The sequence below is a fragment of the Pristiophorus japonicus genome, chromosome 19, assembly GCF_044704955.1.
Source record: "Pristiophorus japonicus isolate sPriJap1 chromosome 19, sPriJap1.hap1, whole genome shotgun sequence".
NCBI lineage: Eukaryota > Metazoa > Chordata > Chondrichthyes > Pristiophoridae > Pristiophorus > Pristiophorus japonicus.
Genome location: NC_091995.1, coordinates 40,132,419 through 40,155,886, shown reverse-complemented (window position 1 = coordinate 40,155,886; position 23,468 = coordinate 40,132,419). Strand labels below are relative to the sequence as shown.

At 43.0% G+C, this 23,468-nt stretch overlaps 1 long non-coding RNA gene across 1 annotated transcript in view; it reads left to right on the top strand.

Annotated features, from left to right (window-relative positions):
- The window catches only part of LOC139230436 (uncharacterized), a 45,817-nt gene extending 32,156 nt beyond the window's left edge, over positions 1 to 13,661 (top strand). The window contains exons 2-3 of the long non-coding RNA XR_011587924.1: positions 11,869 to 12,065; positions 13,583 to 13,661. This is a non-coding gene — a long non-coding RNA (uncharacterized lncRNA). The remainder of the gene's footprint in view (positions 1 to 11,868; positions 12,066 to 13,582) is intronic.
- The last annotated feature ends 9,807 nt before the right edge of the window (positions 13,662 to 23,468 follow it).

Genomic DNA, 23,468 nt, shown 5'->3' with positions numbered 1-23,468 from the left:
AATAGGGGTGCATGCAATAAAGGTGCAGCAATTATCATGGGTGACTTTAATATGCATATAGATTGGACTAACCAAACTGGAAGCAATACGGTAGAGGAGGATTTCCTGGAGTGCATTAGGGATGGTTTTCTAGACCAATATGTCGAGGAACCTACTAGGGGGGAGGCCATCTTAGACTGGGTGTTGTGTAATGAGAGAGGATTAATTAACAATCTCGTCGTGCGAGGCCCTTTGGGGAAGAGTGACCATAATGTGGTAGAATTCTACATTAGGATGGAGAATGAAACGGTTAATTCAGAGACCATGGTCCAGAACTTAAAGAAGGGTAACTTTGACGGTATGAGGCGTGAATTGGCAAGGGTAGATTGGGGAATGATACTTAAGAGGTTGACAGTGGATGGGCAAAGGCAGACATTTAGAGACCGCATGGATGAACTACAACAATTGTACATCCCTGTCTGGCGTAAAAATAAAAAAGGGAAGGTGGCTCAACCGTGGCTATCAAGGGAAATCAGGGATACTATTAAAGATAAGGAAGTGGCATACAAATTGGCCAGAAATAGCAGCGAACCTGGGGACTGGGAGAAATTTAGAACTCAGCAAAGGAGAATAAAGGGTTTGATTAGGGCAGGGAAAATACAGTACGAGAGGAAGTTTGCAGGGAACATTAAAATGGACTGCAAAAGCTTCGATAGAAATGTAAAGAGTAAAAAGTTAGTAAAGACAAATGTAGGTCCCCTGCAGTCAGAATCAGGGGAAGTTATAACTGGGAACAATGAAATGGCAGACTAATTGAACAAGTACTTTGGTTCGGTATTCACTAAGGTGGACACAAACAACCTTCCGGATATAAAAGGGGTCAGAGGGTCTAGTGAGAAGGAGGAACTGAGGGAAATCCTTATTGGTCGGGAAATTGTGTTGGGGAAATTGATGGGATTGAAGGCCGATAAATCCCCAGGGCCTGATGGTCTGCATCCCAGAGTACTTAAGGAGGTGGCCTTGGAAATAGCGGATGCATTAACAGTCATTTTCCAACATTCCATTGACTTTGGATCAGTTCCTATGGAGTGGAGGGTAGCCAATGTAACCCCACTTTTTAAAAAAAGGAGGGAGAGAGAAAACAGGGAATTAAAGACCGGCCAGCCTGACATTGGTAGTGGGTAAATTATTGGTAATGGTAATGGAATCAATTATTAAGGATGTCATAGCAGCGCATTTGGAAAGAGGTGACATGATAGGTCCAAGTCAGCATGGATTTGTGAAAGGGAAATCATGCTTGACAAGTCTTCTGGAATTTTTTGAGGATGTTTCCAGTAGAGTGGACAAGGGAGAACCAGTTGTTGTGGTGTACTTGGAATTTCAGAAGGCTTTCGACAAGGTCCCACACAAGAGATTAGTGTGCAAAGTTAAAGCACATGGGATTGGGGGTAGTGTGCTGACGTGGATTGAGAACTGGTTGGCAGACAGGAAGCAAAGAGTAGGAGTAAATGGGTACTTTTCAGAATGGCAGGCAGTGACTAGTGGGGTACCGCAAGGTTCTGTGCTGGGGCCCCAGCTGTTTACCTTGTACATTAATGATTTAGACGAGGGGATTAAATGTAGTATCTCCAAATTTGCGGATGACACTAAATTGGGTGGCAGTGTGAGCTGTGAGGAGGATGCTATGAGGCTGCAGAGTGACTTGGATAGGTTAGGTGAGTGGGAAAATGCATGGCAGATGAAGTATAATGTGGATAAATGTGAGGTTATCCACTTTGGTGGTAAAAACAGAGAGACAGACTATTATCTGAATGGTGACAGATTAGGAAAAGGGGAGGTGCAACGAGACCTGGGTGACATGGTGCATCAGTCATTGAAGGTTGGCATGCAGGTGTAGCAGGCGGTTAAGAAAGCAAATGGCATGTTGGCCTTCATAGCGAGGGGATTTGAGTACAGGGGCAGGGAACTGTTACAGGGCCTTGGTGAGGCCACACCTGGAGTATTGTGTACAGTTTTGGTCTCCTAACTTGAGGAAGGACATTCTTGCTATTGAGGGAGTGCAGCGAAGGTTCACCAGACAGATTCCCGGGATGGCGGGACTGACATATCAAGAAAGACTGGATCAACTTGGCTTGTATTCACTGGAGTTCAGAAGAATGAGAGGGGACCTCATAGAAACGTTTAAAATTCTGATGGGGTTAGACAGGTTAGATACAGGAAGAATGTTCCCAATGTTGGGGAAGTCCAGAACCAGGTGTCACAGTCTAAGGATAAGGGGTAAGTCATTTCGGACCGAGATGAGGACAAACTTCTTCACCCAGAGAGTGGTGAACCTGTGGAATTTTCTACCACAGAAAGTTGTTGAGGCCAATTCACTAAATATATTCAAAAAGGAGTTGGTGTAGTCCTTACTACTCGGGGGATCAAGGGGTATGGCGAGAAAGCAGGAATGGGGTACTGAAGTTTCATGTTCAGCCATGAACTCATTGAATGGCGGTGCAGGCTCGAAGGGCCGAATGGCCTACTCCTGCACCTATTTTCTATGTTTCTATGTTTCTATGTTACCATGTTACTGTAAGATGCTCAAACCATCAACAGCAGTGGCTGGTGTTGATCAATCCAATAAGGTGGGTATGTGAAACTTTGGATTTCTAACAGTGGCGATGCTCTGACGATGTCATATGTAGTAAGAATGCTTCTGATAATCAAACAAAAGATAGGAAATTCGCTCCAGTAGGCAGAAGGAAATTCTTTTAAAGCGATTGTTAAATTTCATGTCGTTAAAGACCACGCCGAGAGGGACAGATCACCGCAGAAACTTGAACATAGCATGAAGACCTAGATCTGGATCGATGGAAATCGGCTGAAAACCTGTTTACATAACTTGATTACATCAGAAACACTGAGAGAAACTAACGTCGCCACCCAGTAGTGTGGTTCGAAATTAAGGAGCTTTTGAAAGCAAAAGTTAGTATCAGCGAGTCTCTGTACCACTGTATCACCGCTTCACTGCTCCGTCTCACCTTTCATTTCCTGACGGTGCCACCTCACCTGGCTTCATGACTGAACTTTACCGCACAGCTTCAAGCCTTGATGGAGAGTTACAGGCTGCTTCGGAAATGGGAGAACCGACTGCAAGAAAAGGCCATTCTACACTACAATTGTGCCGATTAAGATAGTCACAGAATCTTCTCGAGAAGCCTGAAGCAACCAAAAGTAAAAACATTTGTTAAGGATAAGTGTGATCAATATATTTCATTTCCAAAGTTTATGAATTTGATGAATTCAGAAGGTGTTGTTGATTTTATGTTATTGTTAAAACAATTCTAAATCATACATGAACTGAAGATATTATTTAATTCTAATTTTGATTTTATAGTATATAATACATGACTATTTATGTTATGAAGCAGGTGGCTTGTACCTGAAGTTTCCTTAGGAAAATGAGCTCATTCATTTAAGTATTAAATCAATCCTTCTGGAGATAAAAAGGCATTTGCTCAAATAAAAGTATAAAATCACAATGCACCTTTTTGCTCCCACAAATTGACGTGTAAAATCGATACAGAAACAAATCAGTGGTGTATTAACTAGGTGTCATATCATTACACAATCATCCAGTTAGTACAATTAGAGGTATAAAATCAGTACAAAATATCATAGGGTGCGCATTCATTAATTGATCAGTATAAGATCACACACGGGCTGCTTTCTGTAGGTATGCAATCAGTATAACATTGCAGAACAACGATCTATCTTCTCATCTCCATACTTAGCAACCGATGCCTCTGCGTGTACTCTGACACCCAGAAAAGCAGATATAGGACAGTGAACAATGGACTCCCAAAGGGAGTCCTTGCACCCATGTTATTCAACGTTTCCACCAGTGATCTGCCCAATTTCATATGTGCTGATGACATTGCCTTGGCCACGCAAAACACGACTCTGTCCATCACCCAAGAGACCCTGACCAGTAACTTAGAGGATGGAGGCGTACTTCGGCTGATGGTGACTCCGGTCGAACCCGCAAAGGAGAGTCACCTCGACATTCCACCTCAACACCCATCGAGCAAAGCAAACTTTGAAAGTCTCTTTTTGCAGCACAGAGGTAAACCATGCCAAAAACCCTCCTATTTATGAGTCTCGCTTGATTGAACCCTGTTATATCGACAACCTCTCCAGAATCTTGGCAAGAAACTAAAGAGTAAGGTCAACTTGATTCAGAAACACGCCGGATCTACATGTGGAGCTGACGCTCAAACACTCCGTACTCTACGGCGGAGTACTGCTCTCCGGCTTGGCTATCAAGTCTGCATGTCAAATCTGTTGATATCCAGCTGAATTCTACTTTGAGAATTATCACCGGTAAGATTTTAAGGACACCAACACCTTAGCTCCCCGTGCTTGGAAACATTGCACCATCACACCTGCGCAGCGAATATGTAGTCTCCAAAGAATACAACCACTACACCAGCAAAGACATGCCGATCTAGGCCGACTTGAGCAACCTACCACCAACCTTCTCAAATCTAGAAGGCCATTTTGGACCATCGCCAAAGCCCTTCACCGATCTCCCCTCAGCCTTGATGATTGATGGCGAAATTCTTGGAAAAACTGTGACATGTGAAATGGATTCCTTATAGAGGACCCCACAGTACAACCTGAAGGATCAAACCTTCCTCGCAAACAGTGGCCAACCATCAACCGCCTCAGAACTGGTCATGGTCGACGCTGCCACCTTCTCCATAGGTGGAAGATTAAAGCATCTCCATCATTTGAATGTGGAGCTCCTAATCAGACACTGGAGCACATCATTGAGCATTGCCCTCAGAGGACATTTTCAGGCTGCCTATAATATATCCACGCTGTTACAATTTATTCTGGATATCCAACATGGATATTGATGTTTGATTTGCTTTACTACTACTATACGGAAGAAGAAGAAGTATAAGATCATACATGGGCTGATTTCTGTAGGTGTACAGTCAGTATGAGATCACAGAGAGGCTGTTTTCTGTAGGTGTACAATCAGTATGAGATCATACAGGGGCTGCTTTCTGTAGATGTACAGTCAGTATCAGATCACAGAGAGGCTGTTTTCTGTAGGTGTACAGTCAGTATAAGATCATACAGAGGCTGCTTTCTGCAGATGTACAGTCAGTATAAGATCATACAGAGGCTGCTTTCTGTAGGTGTACAATCTGCACAAAAGCGTGCAGGGGATGAATTAATTAATCATAAAGTATGAAGGACATAATTTTTGCAATGTATATCTCAGACATAGAATGAGCACAAATCATACAAGTAGCTTATTAATTAGGTGTAAAATCAATACAAAAATACACAGCATTTTTAATGAATTGAATATTGTTTGGAATCTATAAGGGTCAGCCATCCAGACTGACAGTTTTATACCTATGCAGTGATTTCCTGAGATGTCTTGATATACCAGATGTCCATAGTCTGCAACAAGTGAGAGAGAAGGATAATGGTGAAGTGTTGCAAACTCTAAGGATGTTACAGCAAACAGCCAACCGTCCATAGTAGGTGATTGGACAAAATGGATTTTCTCCTAATGTTTTCTTAACCCCCCAACCCCCAACAAAAGCGGAAACAAAAGGCAGGAAATTGCGGTCGGAGGCTTGCCGCCCATGTATGTCTCCGAACTACAAGAAAACTCCATACTGCCCTGCTGCCTCCAGCATTTTGGACTCTTGTCGTCCTGGGCCTGCAGGCATTCGTAAAGGTCCACACATCCCAAGGGCACAGGCAGTTTGTAAGCATCCCTGGGATCACATAGAGACATAGAAAATAAGTGCAGGAGTAGGCCATTCGGCTCTTCAAGCCTTACACCACCATTCAATAAGATCACGGCTGATCATTCACCTCAGTACCCCTTTCCTGCTTTCTCTCCTTGATCCCTTTAGCCGTAAGGGCCATATCTAACTCCCTCTTGACTATATCCAATGAACTGGCATCTGCGGTAGGGAATTCCACAGGTTAACAACTCTCTGAGTGAAGAAGTTTCTCCTCATTTCAGTCCTAAATGGCTTACCCCTTATCCTTAAACTGTGTCCCCTGGTTCTGGACTTCCCCAACATCAGGAACATTCTTCCTGCATCTAACCTGTCCAGTCCCGTCAGAATTTTATATGTTTCTATGAGATCCTCTCTCATCCTTCTAAATTCCAGTGAATAAAGGCCCAGTCGATCCAATCTCTCCTCATATGTCAGTCCAGCCATCCCGGGAATCAGTCTGGTGAACCTTTGCTGCACTCCCTCAATAGCAAGAATATCCTTCCTCAGATTAGAAGACCAAAACTGAACACAATATTCCAGGTGAGGCCTCACCAAGACCCTGTACAACTGCAGTAAGACCTCCCTGCTCCTATACTCAAATCCCCTAGCTATGAAGGCCAACATACCATTTGCCTTCTTCACGGCCTGCTGTACCTGCATGCCAACTTTCAATGACTAATGTACCATGACACCCAGGTCTCGTTGCACCTCCCCTTTTCCTAATCTACCTCCATTCAGATAATATTCTGCCTTCGTGTTTTTGCCCCCATGGATAACCTCACACTTATCTCCATTATACTGCATCTGCCATGCATTTGCCCACTCACCTAATCTGTCCAAGTCATCCTGCAGCCTCTTAGCATCCTCCTCATAGCTCACACCGCCACCCAGTTTAGTGTCATCTGCAAAGTTGGAGATAATGCACTCAATTCCTTCATCCAAATCATTAATGTATATGGTAAATAGCTGGGGTCCCAGCATTGAGATCTGCAGCACCCCACTAGTCACTGCCTGCCATTCTGAAAAGGACTCATTTATCCTGAATCTCTGCTTCCTGTCTGCCAACCAGTTCTCTATCCACATCAGTACATTACCCCCAATACCATATGCTTTAATTTTGCACACCAATCTCTTGTGTGGGATCTTTTCAAAAGCCTTTTGAAAGTCCAAATACACCACATCCACTGGTTCTCATTTGTCCACTCTACTAGTTACATCCTCAACAAATTCCAGAAGATTTGTCAAGCATGATTTCCTTTTCATAAATCCATGTTGACTTGGACCAATCCTGTCACTGCTTTCCAAATGCGCTGTTATTTCATCTTTAATAATTGATTCCAACATTTTCCCCACTGCTGATGTCAGGATAACCAGTCTATAATTACCCATTTCTCTCTCCCTCTTTTAAAAAGTGGTGTTACATTAGCTACCCTCCAATCCATAGGAACTGATCCAGAGTCGTTAGACTGTTGGAAAATGATCACCAATGCATCCACTGCTTCTAGGGTCACTTCCTTAAGCACTCTGGGATGCAGATTATTAGTCCCCGGGGATTTATCGGCATTCAATCTCATCAATTTCCCTAACACAGTTTCCTGACTAATCAGGATAACCATCAGTTCCTCCTTCTCACTAGACCCTCGGTCCCCTAATACTTCCAGAAGGTTATTTGTGTCTTTCTTCTTGATGACAGAACCAAAGTATTTGATCAACTGGTCTGCCATTTCTTTGTTCCCAATTATAAATTCACCTGAATCTCACTGCAATGGACTTACATTTGTCTTCACTAATCTTTTCCTCTTCACATAATTACAGAAGTGTTTCCAGTCAGTTTTTATGTTCCCGGCAAGCTTCCTCTCATATTCTATTTCCCCCCTCCTAATTAAACCCTTTGTCCTCCTCTGCTGAATTCTAAATTTCTCCCAGTCCTCAGGTTTGCTGCTTTTTCTGGCCAATTTATATGACTCTTCACTGGATTTAACACTATCCTTAATTTCCCTTGTTAGCCACGGTTGAGCCACCTTCCCCGTTTTATTTTTACTCCAGGCAGGGATGTACAATTGCTGAAGTTCATCCATGTGATCTTTAAATGTTTGCCATTGCCTATCCATCATCAACTCTTTAAGTATCATTTGCCAGTCTATTCTAGCCAATTCACGTCTCATACCATTGAAGTTACCTTTCCTGGAGTTCAAGACCCTAGTCTCTGAATTAACTGTGTCACTCTCCATCTTAATAAAGAATTCTACCACATTATGGTCACGTAGGCCAAGCCAACCAATGACAAAGGGGATTCCTATTATGCTTATGGCGATTCCATTTACTTAAGGAATCCCCATAAGCATAAGAGAAATCACCTAATACATACAATTTCACAACACTGAAATAAAAATAAATCATCATGCGTTCAAAATTAATTAAAATACCATTTAGTTTAACATTTGAAATAAAAAAATATTGTTTGAAAAATAAATGTGAATATTTTTGACCGGGAGAAAATTGACCTAAACTAATTTAAAGTGTAAGTGAATAGTTAAATCAGTTTAAAAGTTTAATTTTAACATTTATTTAAATCCTTACGCTGGCAAAAGAAGGCCTTACGCATGCTTTTACCAGGTATAAGGATGTTGTGGGTATTCGCTGGGCAGTAGTTGGGCAAATATCCCAACTCTGCGCTGGCGAAAGAGAATTTCCAGAGGATGTGTATGATCTGCCGAGGAGAAACCTGACAGATCGCAGGTTCCAGTTTTCCACGCATGCTCATCACATGCAGAAACCTGGAACTTGTGAGGCACGTACTTTGGCGTACCTGTGTGTACACAGTCATAGGCCCTGTAAAATCCAGGCTACATGAAAGCTGATCATGCTGCCGACTTGAATTTAGTTCCTTGGTTTAAAGATCGTATGTATTGTTTCATGCTGTCTTCATGCTTTTTAAGTTATTTTAATGTTGTGTACAATGTTAAATCATTAACGATAACTTTGATTTATTAACATGCAGTGTAGGGTGACTCTCTTTGGCTGGTTACTGTCCACTTTCGCGAATCTGTGTCCCTGCATAATAATTAATGGCCGAACGATAGGAACCTGGCATAATCTGGCAGATTTGGGATAACAATACTGTGTTCATAACTTGGAAAGAGGGGTTTTCTCTGCAGAGGTGTGGAGGTATCACGGGTGGGAGATGGAACTAGCAATCCAAGAACACATAGTGATGAAGTTCCCAAGGGGAGAGGAATGGTTCCAGGTGAGGCCAATCAGTCAAACCCCACTGAAGCTAATACCGAAAAGTGGATTTTTACGTTAGTAGAACACCCACAGATAGTGATGAGAAGGAAAAGCAAGGGTTAGAAACAGAGATTAATATCAGTCCTGTCACTCCAGGCAAAGGCTGTATGTTTTGGTTTCAGTCTGTAGGGAAGTGAGTGTGAATGTGTAAAAGTACTGAAGGCTCAACATTAGGAATGCTATGAATGTTTATACAGCACTTGGACAAGTGCAGATTAATTAAGGCAAGCCAGCACGGATTTATTAAAGGCAAATCGTGCTTAACCAAATTGATTGAGTTTTTTGATGAGGTAACAGAGCGGGTTGATGAGGGTAATGCGATTGATGTAGTGTACCTGGATTCCAAAAAGCTTTCGACAGAGTGCCACATAATAGGCTTGTCAGCAAAATTGAAGCCCATGGAATAAAAGGGACAGTGGCAGCATGGATATGAAATTGGCAAAGTGACAGGAAACAGAGAGTAGTGGTGAACAGTTGTTTTTTGGACTGGAGGAAGGTGTTCCCCAGGGGTCGGTTCTTGGACCACTGCTTTTCTTGATATATATTAATGACTTGAACATAGGTATACAGGGTACAACTTCAAAATTTGCAGATGACACAAAACTTCAAAACTTGGAAGTATATTGAACAGTGAGGTGCAGCGTGATAGATTTCAGGAAGACATAGACAGGCTGTTGAAATGGGCGGACACGTGGCGGCTGAAATTTAATGCAGAAAAATGTGAAGTGATGCATTTTATTAGAAAGAATGAGGAGAGGACATATAAACTAAATGTTACAATCCTAAAGGGGTTGTACGAACAGAGAGACCTGGGGGAATGTGTGCATAAATCATTAAAGATGGCAGGGCAGGTGGCTAAAGCAGTTAAAAGGCTTACAGGATCATGGTCTTCATAAATAGAGGTATAGAGTACAAAATTATGGCAATTATGAACTTGTATAAAACACCGGTTCGGTCCCAACTGGAGTACTGTATCCAATTCTGGGCACCACACTTTAGGAAGTATGTGAACGCCTTAAAGAAGGTGCAGAAAAGATTTATGGGAATGATTCCAGGACTGAGCGACTTCAGTTACGTTGAAAGACTGGAGATGCAGGGCTTTTTCTCCTTGGAGAAGGGAAGATTGAGAGGAGATTTGATAGAGGTGTTCAAAATCATGAGGGGTCTGGACAGGGGAGATAGAGAGACACTGTTCCCATTGGCAAAAGGGCTGAGATATGGAGGACACAGATTTAAAAGAACCAAAGGCGACGTAAGAAAAAACCTTTTGCAGCGAGTGGTTAGGATCTGGAATGCACTGTCTGAAAGGGTGGTGGAGGCAGTCTCAATTTTACCTTTCAAATGGGAGTTGGATAAGTATCTGAAGGAAAATAAAATTGCAGGGCTACGGGGAAAAGGCGGTGCAGTGGGACTAGCTGAGAGTCGGCATGGGCTCGACGGGCCGAATGGCCGCCTTCCGTGCTGCAACCATTCTATGATTTTATGGTTCCTTACGTTTGAAAGTCTCTCTTAAACATGTGTCTGTGTGATGATTCTTTTCATTTTACAGAACTAAAAGCAGTTTATCCCTCTATAGTCTTGTCTTTGATGTTCGAAGTATTTTATGCATTTTAATCAATGCATTTTCTGTAAGCATATGCTGTTTTAAGCTTGTTAATTGTTTCTTTATGCATATATGCACATGTATATTGTTTTTGAGATCATTTGCGTCCTTCTGTTTTTGGTTTTGAACTGATTTATACTTTGTGAATGTTCCTTCAGCTCGCGACCTGTGAATTTCATGTTAAATTTAGTGCTTTTTTTAGTTCATAACCTACTATAAAATTCCAATTTCTATTAAGTGAGGCCAATCTTCAACAGCAGCCTTACTCCCAGGTGGCAAGTTGAAAATCTATAACAAGGCATCCTCTGACACACTGAGACATTTCGTGGGAGATCTGCTAGTGTCATGTTGAAAGTCCTGTTTATTTCCGTAATGGATTTGCTAATAGGAAGTGTCATGTCACATGTTCGAATGCACCGTTTAACATGGCTGGATTTCTGAGTGTCAGCTTTAAGCTGTCAGGATTCAATTCCAAACACCCTCACTCTCTGCTCACCCTTCTGTCCTCATGGTTCCTGTTTGACACTACAGGGTAGGAGGCGTTGATTTATTTAATTTTGTGATATGCTGGTTTGAAATTGTTTTATTTTACCCCAGACACATCCCAACCCACTCCCTGATGTTAGCTTGCGATCTCCTGCTGCCTGCCTGTGCCCCTCACTGCATAACACTACCAATCTACAGCAGCATCAGACATGGACGAAAATCCACCCTATAACCCAGGCCACGTCGTCTCCCCAAGGGGTAACCTAGTACCTGTAGGTGTAAAGGTGTTCCGCAGCCCTGGTTGCATCACTAATGCACTGTTAAAGGAACAATGCTGATTACTTGAAGATATAGGAATCCTATCAATAAATGGGAGGCAAAGGTTCAGTAAACAATAGACTGTGAGAAGAAATTGAACTTAGAAATTGCTCAAATAATCTTGAAAAGCTTTCAACCACCATCGTGCTTTTTAATTAAGCGATAGATATATTGAGTCTTCACTTAATGAACACATCAGAATTAAGCCATTCGTCAAAAAACTTAAACAAGATGTAAGAATATAAATGAGTTTGGCTAAATTTGCAGCATGCTATCTCTGAGTCAATCCCCACTCCAGACTGACACGCCAGTGCAGTACAGCTGTGTGAGAGACACGGTTATCTGGACGGCATGTAAATCAGAGCCACTGTCTGATTGTTTGCAAATATGTTACAGACCCATGGCAATAATCAAAAAGGACTGAGAGTCTCCCAGTGACCTGGCAATAATTCATCAATCAATGAACACCAAGATATTCCACAGCTCGAATCAATGCAGAGCATACAGAAGGCTGACAACATCCTCGATCATAGGTTCCATGTGGAGGCTATCCAGCAGGATAGGAATTTGCAGGCAGTGCAGGAATCCTCCAGGTGTGTGGAGCTCACTAACTGATTCTTAGTACTGTATGGGGAGGGTGATGACACCTCGAAGGAGTGCAGGTGTGGCACCATGGGGCAAAGGATTGGGGACGGGCGAGGGGGGCACAGTGAAATGTAGGAATGCAGTGGTTATAGGGGATTGAATGGGGCAGATAATCGATTCAGTAACCGCCGATGTGAGTCCCACCACAATGTGTTGCCTCTCTGTTGACAGTATAAAGGGCATCACTGAGAGGGTGAAGAGCATTTTGAGGGGGGGATAGGGAACAGTCAGACGCTGTGGTCGATGTGGGAACTGATGACATATGAAAGAAAAGGATTGATGTCCTGCAATCTGAGCTTCGGGAGCTGGGAAGGAAACTAAAAAGCAGGACCTCACGGGTAGTAATCTCTGGATTACTCCCAGTGCCATGCACTGATGAGTATAGCAATAGTAGGTTAAAGAAGGTTAACACATGCCTGTAGACATGATACAGGAGACAGGACTTCAGATTCCAGGAACATTGGGACCAGTTCTGGGGAAGGATTGTCCTGTTGAATGTGAATGGTTTGCATCTCAACCGAGCTGGGACCAATCTCCTCATGAGGCGTTTAACCAGTGTTGTGGGGCAGGGTGGAATCTAATTTGGCAGGAGTATGGGCTTCAGGATGAAACATTTGAAAGGGAAAACAAGGCCCACAGAGGTATGGAGACACGAATAGCACGGAGTATAGAATAGTTCAGAAATGCGAAGGACCGGACAGCGAGAACATTTGAGGCAGTTTAAGATGGTTTTGGAGTGCAAGTGCGTAAATACATGCAACATGGTAAATAAGGTTGGCCAGCTGCCTGCATAAGTCACCAGATGGGACTATGCTATAGTGGCAACAACAGAGAACTGGCTCAAAGGAGGGGAGGAGTGGGGGAACACAGTATTCCTGGCTATGAGGTACTCGGGTAAGATAGTGAATGATACAAAGGAAAGGTTTGGCAGTATTGAACAAATAAACTCTTGTAGCATTAGAAAGGGATGATGTAGTTAATGGCAGAACCTATTTGGTTTGAAGCTGAGTTTGTTCCGTTCGGTCAAAGGAGGTTAAGAGGAGATTTGATAGAGGTGTTCAAAATCATGAAGGATTTTGATAGAGTAAATAAGGAAGAATTGTTTCCAGTTGCAGAAGGGTCGATAACCAGAGGACACAGATTTAAGGTGAAAGACAAAAGAACTAGAGGCGACATGAGGAAATGTTTTTTTATGCAGCGAGTTGTTGTGATCTGGAATACACTGCCTGAAATGGTGCTGGAATTAGATTCAATAGTAACTTTCAAATAAATACTACAAATTAAAAATAATACAGGATGCAGGGCTATGGGGACAGGGCAGGGGTATGGGAGTAACTGGATCACATTTTCAAAGAGCAGGCCAAGGATCGAGGGGCTAAGTGGCCCTCTACTGTGCTGTATCATTCAATGATTATATGATTCTATAAATAGATGAATTGATCATTCACCTCATTGCTATCTGCAGGTTGTGACTCTGCATGAATTGGTTGCCATGTTACTCTGCAAAGCAGCACTGCACATCAAACGTAATTTCATCAACGTGCTTTAAAGCGTGACTCAGGTACACAATAATGTGTCCTATAAATGTAAGTCTGTTTATTTCTAATGTTTAGTGATACAATAATAAAAATACGTTCAACATCTCTATCACAGATTTTTGCTGCAGTCCTGTAGCCGGATATTACATCAGGGGTAGCCGACACAACCACGGAAATGTCTTTGGATGTTTGCTCCTGTACATAATATGAAACGTGTTCTACATTGATCTGTCGAATTCCTTTCCTGTTTGATGTCTATCATTCTGAAAAGCTCTCTCGCAGATGATCTAACTTCCAATGATCACTTCAAATTTTGATAGCATGGAATATTTTTTCACCTCCTAATATCAGCAAGATTAATTTAGGAACAGGAGGAGGCCATTCAGCCTGTCGAGCCTTTTTTCTGCCATACAATTAGATCATGGCTGATCTGTATTTAACTCCATCCAATCAAAGAATTATATAGCACATATGGAGGCCATTCGGCCCATTGTGCCTATATCGGCTCTTTGGTAGAGTGAGCCATTTAGTCCCACTCACTTGCTCTTTCCCCATAGCCTTGTAGTTTTCTTTTTGGGAGCTCTCCCGTTATTTATTGGGGGCTTAGCCTGGAGGGTATTGCATGGGGCAGTCCCATGCAATAGGTTTTTAAGTAGGTTCATGGACTCCCAGGCCGCTTATAATTTCTGTAGTTTGGTAGAGTCCATTTTCCATGTTTATGTTGAATGTATGATGTTGCAGCCCCTATTCCATTATTTGAAGGGGTTGCTTCTCACATTTTGGTTGCTCTTCAGTCCCATCCATGCTCCTGATCTTTGGGGCATCCAGTGTGGAGGGGAGCGGGCAGGTTGGAAGGCCTACTCATAGGACTGCCCCAGGGCTTGTCCAAGGAGGCCATTAACCAGTCCAAGCAGCGGGCGTTCGAGGGGGTCATTCAGCCCGACTGCCTGCCTCTCTTCTGCGATTACGTTCGCGCCAGGGAGCACGCGGTGTCCACCGGTACACTTGCATTCTTCTGCGAGAGGTGGGCGCCGGAGGGACTGGAGTGCATCATCACCCGCAGCAACCAAATTTTAATTTGATTTGTTTTATGTTCAAAAATTTAATTTGTTAATTTGTCAGTTCTAGTGCCACTTTAATAAGAGGGCACTTGATTTTATGTTTTTCACAAAATAGTTGTATTTTTGTTTTCCCTTTAACATTTGTCTAATTCCATTTTCAAAGGTCCTGTTAAATCTGCTTCCACCACTCTTTCATTCAGTGAATTCTAGATAACAACAACTCGCGGCATAACAATTGTTTCCTCATGTAACCTTTGGTTCTTTTACCAAGCATCTTAAATCTGTGACCTCTGATTACCAACAATTCTGCCACTGGAAACAGTTTCTCCTGATATACTCTATCTAAACCATTCATGATATTGAACACCTCTATGAAATCTCCTGTTAACCTTCTCTGTTCTAAGGAGAACAACCTCAGCTTCTCCAGTCTCTACATATAACTGAAGTCCCTCATCCCTGGTAGCTTTCTTGTAAATCTCATCTGCACCCTCTCCAAGGCCCTGACATACCTCCTAAAGTTTGGTGCCCAGAATTCAACATAATATTCCAGCTGAGAATTAATCAATGATTTATAAAGGTTTAGCATAACTTCCTTGCAACTGTACTCTATTCCTGTATTGATAAATCTAAGGATCCTATCTTGTTTATCAGCTTCTCAACATGTCCTGCCACCTTCACAAATTATGTATATACATTCCAGGTGTCCCTCTCTTCCTGCATCCGCTTTAAATTGTACCATTTATTTAATACTGCCTCTCCTCATTCTTCCCACCAAAATGTATCACTTCTGTGCATCACATTTCATCTGCCATGTGTCTGCCTATTACACCAGTCTGTGTTTGTTCCAGAAGTCTGATACTATCCTTCTCATTGTTCACTACATTTCCCAGTTTTGTATCATCTGCAGACTTTGAAATTATGCCCTGTATACCCACGTCTATATCAGTAATATAGATCAGAAAAAGCAGTGGGCCTAATACCCTCCCCTGGGGGACACCACTGAATACTTCCCTCCAGTCTGAAAAGCAACCTTTCAGCACAACTCTCTGATTTCTATCCTTTAGACTATTTTGTATGCATGCTGCCATTGTCGCTATAATCCTACAGACTTTAATTTCGCTAACAAGTCTATTACAGGGTAATTTGTCAAACACCTTTTGAAAGTCCATATATACAACATCAACTGCACACACCTAGTCAACCCTCTTCAATAATTTCTCAAAGATCAAGTTAGTCAAATACGATTTGCCTTTAATAAATCCGTGCTGCCTTTCATTTATTAGCCCATACATTTGCAAATACAATTTAATGTTGTCGTGGAGTATTGCCTCTAAAAGTTTCCCCACCACTGACCTTAGGCTGACTGGCCTGTAGTTGCCAAGTTTATCCTTCTTCCTTTGATAAACAGGAGTGTAACATTTGCAATCCTCTACTACTCTGGCACCAATTTCCACCCTTACTTCCCTCAGTAACATAGGGTCATCCCATCTGGACTGGGTGAGTTTTCAACTTTGAGCACAGTCAATATTTTAATTATCTCGTCTTTATCTATTATTATCCTTTCCAATAGCACTACTGCCGCCTCCTTTACTGCTACATTGGAAGCATCCTATACCTGCCTCCAAAATAATATCTCCTTTTTGGTCCCTTCCTGTTTTCCCTTTTATGTTAGTTGTTAATCTATCCTCATACTCTCCCATTGCCCTTCTTATTCCTTATTTACATCACCTCTGTTCTCTCTATTTTCAGCTTCAGTCCCTACTGTATTATGAACCTGGCATTTGTCATAAGCTCCTGATCCTGTCTCACTTTAACCTCTCTATATTTATTCACCCAGGAAGCTCTAGCTTTGGATGCAGCTTTCTTTCCCCCTCGACGAATGTGTCTAATCTGTACCCGAACCAATCTCTCTTTGAAGGCCTCCCAATGTTCAATTAGTGTTTTACCTGCAAATGTTTGATTCCAATCCACCTGGGCGAGATTCCGTTTCAACTCACTGAGGCTAGCCCTCCTCCAGTTAAGTATTTTTATGCTTGATTGTTCCTTGTCCTTTTCCATAACTATTATAAACCATGATATTATGATCACTGTTTCCCAAGTACTCCCCCACTGAACCATGCTCCACCTGCCCCACTTCACTCCCCAGAACTAGATCCAGCACTGCTTTCTTCCTCATTGGGCTGGAAACACACTGATCAAGAAAGTTTTTTTTTACAAATTTCATGAATTCCCACCATTATCTTGCCGTTTTCTCTGTTGCTATCCCAGTCTTTAATAGGAAAATTGAAGTCCCCTATTAGCCACTCTGTAGTTCTTTCACTTTTCTGTAAGTTGCCTTCAAATGTTCTCTTCAATCTCTTTAGCACTATTTGGTGCTCTATAGTATAAACCCAATAGCATAATAGTTCATGTATTGTTCTTAACGCTAACACAATAGATTCGGTCTTTGACCCCTTAACTAACTCACCCACCTAGTGCTACAACAATTACTTTGATAATGTAAGGGGGTATAGTATTGTGAGGGGATAAAATACTGTCAACAAAATGGAAGTAGACATTCACTTATATGCATGTAAAGCTCGCTTATAAAACTCACTTACAAATGGGTTTAAAATGGAGAACAGCTAAAAAGCAAAGCTTGCTGGTAAATGCATTGAACTCTAGCACAGACTGATAGTATTGACTGGTAGTCTTGGGAGAGGGATAAGAATGCACCACCCTGGGAAACAAGGTTAATCAACATGTCATGAGAAACTGAGGCAAAGTTGACAGCACTGAACCACACATTCCATAAGACTGACAGGTAGTGGGAGATGGAAAGATTGGGGGAACCACTCTGAGCCAGTCTGATAAGGGTCAATAAATCAATGTAACGTCGCTGATAGCAGTAGGCCAATCAGTGGTTTTGTAGGAGGGTCACACACCTCAGAAAATATATAACTGTAAGTGTAAAACCTCTGTTCTTGGATGGGTCCATCGGAACACTTCCCTTGCATGCTTGAATAAAAACCGGTTGAACCAAGGTTTAGTCTGAGTGATTCCATGGTCGCTATATGGGCGGGCGGGTATCGATTCCTTATATCAGGTAGTCCACCTTGAAGAGAAGTCTTCTTTCGACCCCAACAATAAGGACTGCTACCCCTCCTTTTTTCCTTCTCTAACTTTCCTGAATCCCATGTGGTGACTTGTGCCTGCAGTTCACCAACCTTGTGTAAGAACTATGTCCATTTATGCACATGCACTCCAAATCCATCTTGACTGCCTCGCATTTGTCCCTGTCTGATAACTACTATTTCTGAACTACTCTTTACTCTCGTGCTATTAGCCTCTCCCAGTCCTTTGTGCATCTTGTTTCATCTCTCTAATGTATGCCCATCCTCCAACCAACTTAATTTAAACCCTCTGCCACAGAACTAGTTATCCTTCCCATGACGACATTGGCCCCAGCATTGTTGAGATGCAATCCGAGCATTGTTGAGGTGCAATCCATCCACCTTTACCATGTCCCTCCTGCCCCAGAACTGGTTCCATTGCCCCCAGAATCTGAAGTCCTCCCTCCAGCACCATTTCTCAAGCCATGCGTTAACCTGTCTTATCTTAATATCCCTATCCTCATTAGCACTGTGGTGCTGGAGGAAACTCTTTTGAGTTTACCTGCAAAAACATAAACATTAAAACCATGCCACCCGACCTGGGTGACACAGCAGACATTTTCAAGGCCCCTTTTTTTTTTTAATTTATTTTTTTTTTGGTTTTTTTTGGGGCGCTAAAATCAAATTTTTCCAGTGCCCCCTATAAAAGGGGAGGGGGACACTAAAAGCACCGGCAATGAAAACAAATTAAACTTTAAAACGTAAAATCAAATTAAAATTTGGTTGCCGGGCGTGATGATGCACTCCAGTCCCTCCGGTGCCCACCTCTCGCGGAAGGCCGCGAGCGTACCGGTGGACACCGCGTGCTCCATCTCCAAGGACACCCTGGACCGGATGTAAGAGCAGAAGAGAGGCAGGCAGTCAGGTTGAACGACCCCCTCGACCGCCCGCTGCCTGGACCGGCTGATGGCACCCTTGGCCGTGCCCAGGAGCAGTTGGTGCTGGAGGAATCCAGAGATCACTACCTTTCAGGTGCTGCTCGTTAATTTCCTCCTAAGCTTCTGAAATTATGACTGCAGCACCTCAACTCATCATCTTCCTGTGTCATTGATTCCGTCATTGGACCACTAAATCTGGCTGTTCCCCTACCCCCCACAAAATATTCTGCACTCTCTGTGATGTACATGCCTTGGTTCCACAACCATTAATAACCTTGCCTGACAAAAATCTATCAATCTCAGTTTTGTCAGTTTCAATTGCCCCCCAACCTCAACAGTTTTTTGGGGAAGAGATTTCCAGATTTCCACGAACCTTCATCTGAAGAAATGCTTTCTGATTATCGCCCCTGAATGGCCTGGCTCTAATTTTAAATTTATGCCACTTTGTTCTGGACTCCCCACCAGGTGCAATTGTTTATGTCTATCTACCCTGTCAAATGTTTTAATCATCTTCAACTCCTCAGTTAGATCATCCCTTAATCTTTTATAGTCAAGGGAACACAAACCTAATCTATGCAACCTGTCCTCATAATGTAATCCATTTCTTTTCGGTACCATTCTGGAGAATCTGCATTGCACCCCCACCAAGGCCAAGATATCCTTCCTGAGGTGCTGTGCCCAGAGGTGAAAGCAATACACGAGATGATGTCTAACCAGAGCTCTGTACAGCTGTAACATAATTTCCACCCCTTTTTGTTCCATCCCTGTTGACATAAAGGAATAGGAAGCACAGTTCCAGTTCCATCTGCTTTTATTCTGAAACCTGCTCGGGTCATGCAGTTTTGCAGAATTGGTGTTTAACAAGGCCTTAACAAGGCGAACACAACTTACTCACAAATTGGGAATCCTGCAGTCAACAGCAAAGATACTGTCATCCCATTAACTTGCACTGGATATCAACTGGGCACCTTGGGATAGAATAAACAATTGTAACACTTACAATTCCTGCATACATAGATTTGTATTTCATAACTGAAACTTGTGGCCATTTTCTGCATAAGATTCTACAGAGACAGATCTGAAATACTACAAAACAACCCAATAAAACCTACTTGGACATAGTACTTTGAACAGTCACGACTGAGCTAAACTTTTTTATGATACAGTGCTATCAGTCAATGTATTGGTTTTGTTTATCAGGATCCACCTCATGGCACTGATTAACCAATTGGGCTGTTAGATGTTGTACCTTTAAACCTTTACCCCATTGTGATATCTGCTTGACAGAAACATTACATTGTTTGGATTTTCTTACCCAACTAACTTCTAAAATTAAATTTATATGCTAATTCTTACAAGTTTTGAATTTGAATAAAACACAGTTCTATTTGAATCCAGCACCAACTTTTTCACACAAAGTATTGTGAGAACGTGCCCAGAATTGCTTAGAAGAAAATAAATAACTACTTCATCTAACCCTATCAGCATAGCCTTCTGTTGCTTCCTCCCGCATGGACTTATTTTGCTTCTACTTTAAGGTTTCAATGCTATTCGCCGCATCTACTTCATGTGGAAGCAAGTTCCACATTCTAGCCAGTCTTTGGGTAAAAAGGTTTTTCCTGAATGCTTTACTGGATTTACTAATGACTATCTTACATTTATGAGCCCTAGTTTTGGAATCCTCCACAACTGGAAACATCTTCTCTACATCTACCCTATTAAACCCTTTCATAATTTTAAAGACCTTTATTAGGTTACCCCTCAGCCATCTCTTTTCTAGAGAAAAGAGCCCCAGCCTGATCAGTCTTTCCTGATAGTAATAACCTCTCAGATCTGGTATCATCATTGTAAATCTTTTTTGCAGTTTCTCCAGTGCCTCTATATCCTATTTGTAATATGAAGACCAGACGTGTACGCAGTACTCTGTGTGTGGTCTAACCAGCGTTCTGTACAAGTTTAACTTAAATACCCTGTTTTTTTATTCTGTTCCTTTGGAAATGAACCCCAGTGCTTTGTTTTCATTTTATGGCCTTATAAACTTGTGTTGCTGCTTCTAATGATTCAGTCAACACCTTCGCAGAAGCGTAGGAAAGTATGGGCCTTTCATAGAAACATAGAAACATAGAAATTAGGTGCAGGAGTAGGCCATTCGGCCCTTTGAGCCTGCACCACCATTCAATAAGATCATGGCTGATCATTCACCTCAGTACCGCTTCCCTGCTTTCTCTCCATACCCCTTGATCCCTTTAGCCGTAAGGGCTATATCTAACTCCCTCTTGAATATATCCAATGAACTGACATCAACTAAACATTCATAAGACAAAGGTTCATTACCAACCTGTCCGCACAACACAGTACTGCCTCCTGATTATCAAGATCCATGATGAGGCCCTGGACAACGTGGACCATTTTCCATACTTGGGGAGCCTACTGTCACCAAGGGCAGACGTCGATGACGAAGTCCAATACTGCCTTCAGTGTGCCAGTGCACCTGAGGAAGACTGTGTTTGAAGACCAGGGCCTCAAACCCGGCACCAAGCTCATGGTCTACAGAGCAGTAGTGATACCCGCCCTCCTATATGCTTCAGGGACATGGACTAAGAACAGCAGGTGCCGCAAAGCTCTGTAGAAGTACCACCAATGCTGCCTCCGTAAGATCCTGCAAATCCATTGGCAGGATAGGCGCACCAATGTCAGTGTTCTTGCTCAGGCCAACATGCTGAGCATCGAAGCATTGACCACGCTCGATCAGTTCCGGTGGACGGGCCACATCATCTGCATGCCCGATACTACACTCCCAAAAGAAGCGCTCCACTCAGAGCTCCGAAAAGGCAAGTGAGCCCCAGGCGGGCAGAGGAAACGCTTCAAACATACGCTCAAAGCCTTCTTGAAAAAGTGCAACATCCCCACTGACACCTGGGAATCCCTGGCCTAAGACCCCTCAAACTGGAGGAGAAGCATCCGGGAAGGCACCAAACACCTCGACTCTCTTCGCCGGGAGCATGCGGAAGCCAAGCACAAACAATGGAAGGAACACACGACAACTCGGGCACCTCACCCACCCGTCCCTCCAACCAACATAGGACCCACCTGTGACAGAGACTGTAGGTCCTGCATTGGACTCATCAATCACCTGAGGGTAAGAATTAGTGGGTGAAGAGAATGATAGGAAAAGATGCCAAGTAAGCTAAATGTAAGACACAAGGCAGATTAAAAGAATGCCTCAGCTAAATAAGTCTGGTGAAAGCAGATTGGTCAGCAGGGACGGATCCACAGGTGCACAGAGATATGCTTGTGGAGTGATCTTCACTGATTGTGCAGAGATCATCATCATCATCATAGGCAGTCCCTCGGAATCGAGGAAGACTTGCTTCCACTCTTAAAATGAGTCCTTAAGGTGGCTGAACAGTCCAATACAAGAACCACAGTCCCTGTCACAGGTGGGACAGATAGTTGTTGAGGGAAAGAGTGGGTGGGACTGGTTTGCCCCACGCTCTTTACACTACCTGCGCTTGGTTTCTGCATGCTCTCGGCAATGAGACTCGAGGTGCTCAGCACCCTCCCGGACGCACTTCCTCCACTTAGGGCGGTCTTTGGCCAGGGACTCCCAGGTGTCAGTGTGGATGTTGCACTTTTTCAGGGAGGCTTTGAGGGTGTAGAGAAACCAGCTGCTTAACGCATTAAAATTAAATAAACGAGGCAGTTAGGATAAGCTTGGGAACGGAGACATGCGCAGACAGGGAGATCAGATAACACAACTTGTGATAAGAATGGGAGAGAGATTTTCATTGTGCAGGGAAACCAGCTAATAAATCACTGATTACGGGGCCCACGAACCATCGAAACCATTGTGCGATTAACTTAAAGATCTGTAGGCACACGAAATCTCCTGGAACAAACACAATGTGATCCCTACATAACTGGTAGCAGAATTGTATTTGATTGTGAAGATGGGTGGGAGACATCTTGACTGCTCCTGGGCATGTGCTCGAGAAATAAAGACCTGATATTGAATTTAGACCGATCCGACTAGACTCATTCGAAGAACCAGAAGTGGTCTTGGTTGAAAAGCAACTGAGATAGCGCGGACTCATTTCACCCAGGAGAGGTCCGGTCTCTGAAGTGTTACCTCAACATCATATTAGTGTGGAAGCATGTCTTCCTCGAATCCGAGGGACTGCCTGTAAGAGAAATTTGGCATTCGGGGTACCAGCGGGACAAGGGTTAAAGTGCTGGTTCCTGCAATGGCCCATAAGGAGGTAAAAGGCCTCTCTTCGGCCTTGTACCAAAGCTCCAGAAGTTATCAATTCAATAATATTCCGACAGGATACGATGTGAGAACCTAAACAGACATTGATAAGACCTTGCGAAGAGGCTCGAGGCAACTCACAGGCTCCAAGGAAATGTATAACAAATTCCGACCTAATGAAGTCATTCTAGTCACAGCCTAAAGCGGTCACGAGGGTCTTGGCCTGTCAATCCAAAGTAGCACTAATAAGGTAGTCCAATTAGAGAAGTAGCACTGATAAGGCAGTTCAGTTAGAAATCTAGGGAGGTCTTGTCCGGGAACAGAGGGGTTTTGAAATGTATAAAAGTTGTATGATTGTGCTGTTCGGGGAGCATCTCCACTCACAGGCGACTGTGATAAGAGGTGTTCCTGGACGTTCGTAATAAAGATCGTTATACTTTGCCATCTGTCTCTGTCTGCTAACTTCGAGAATT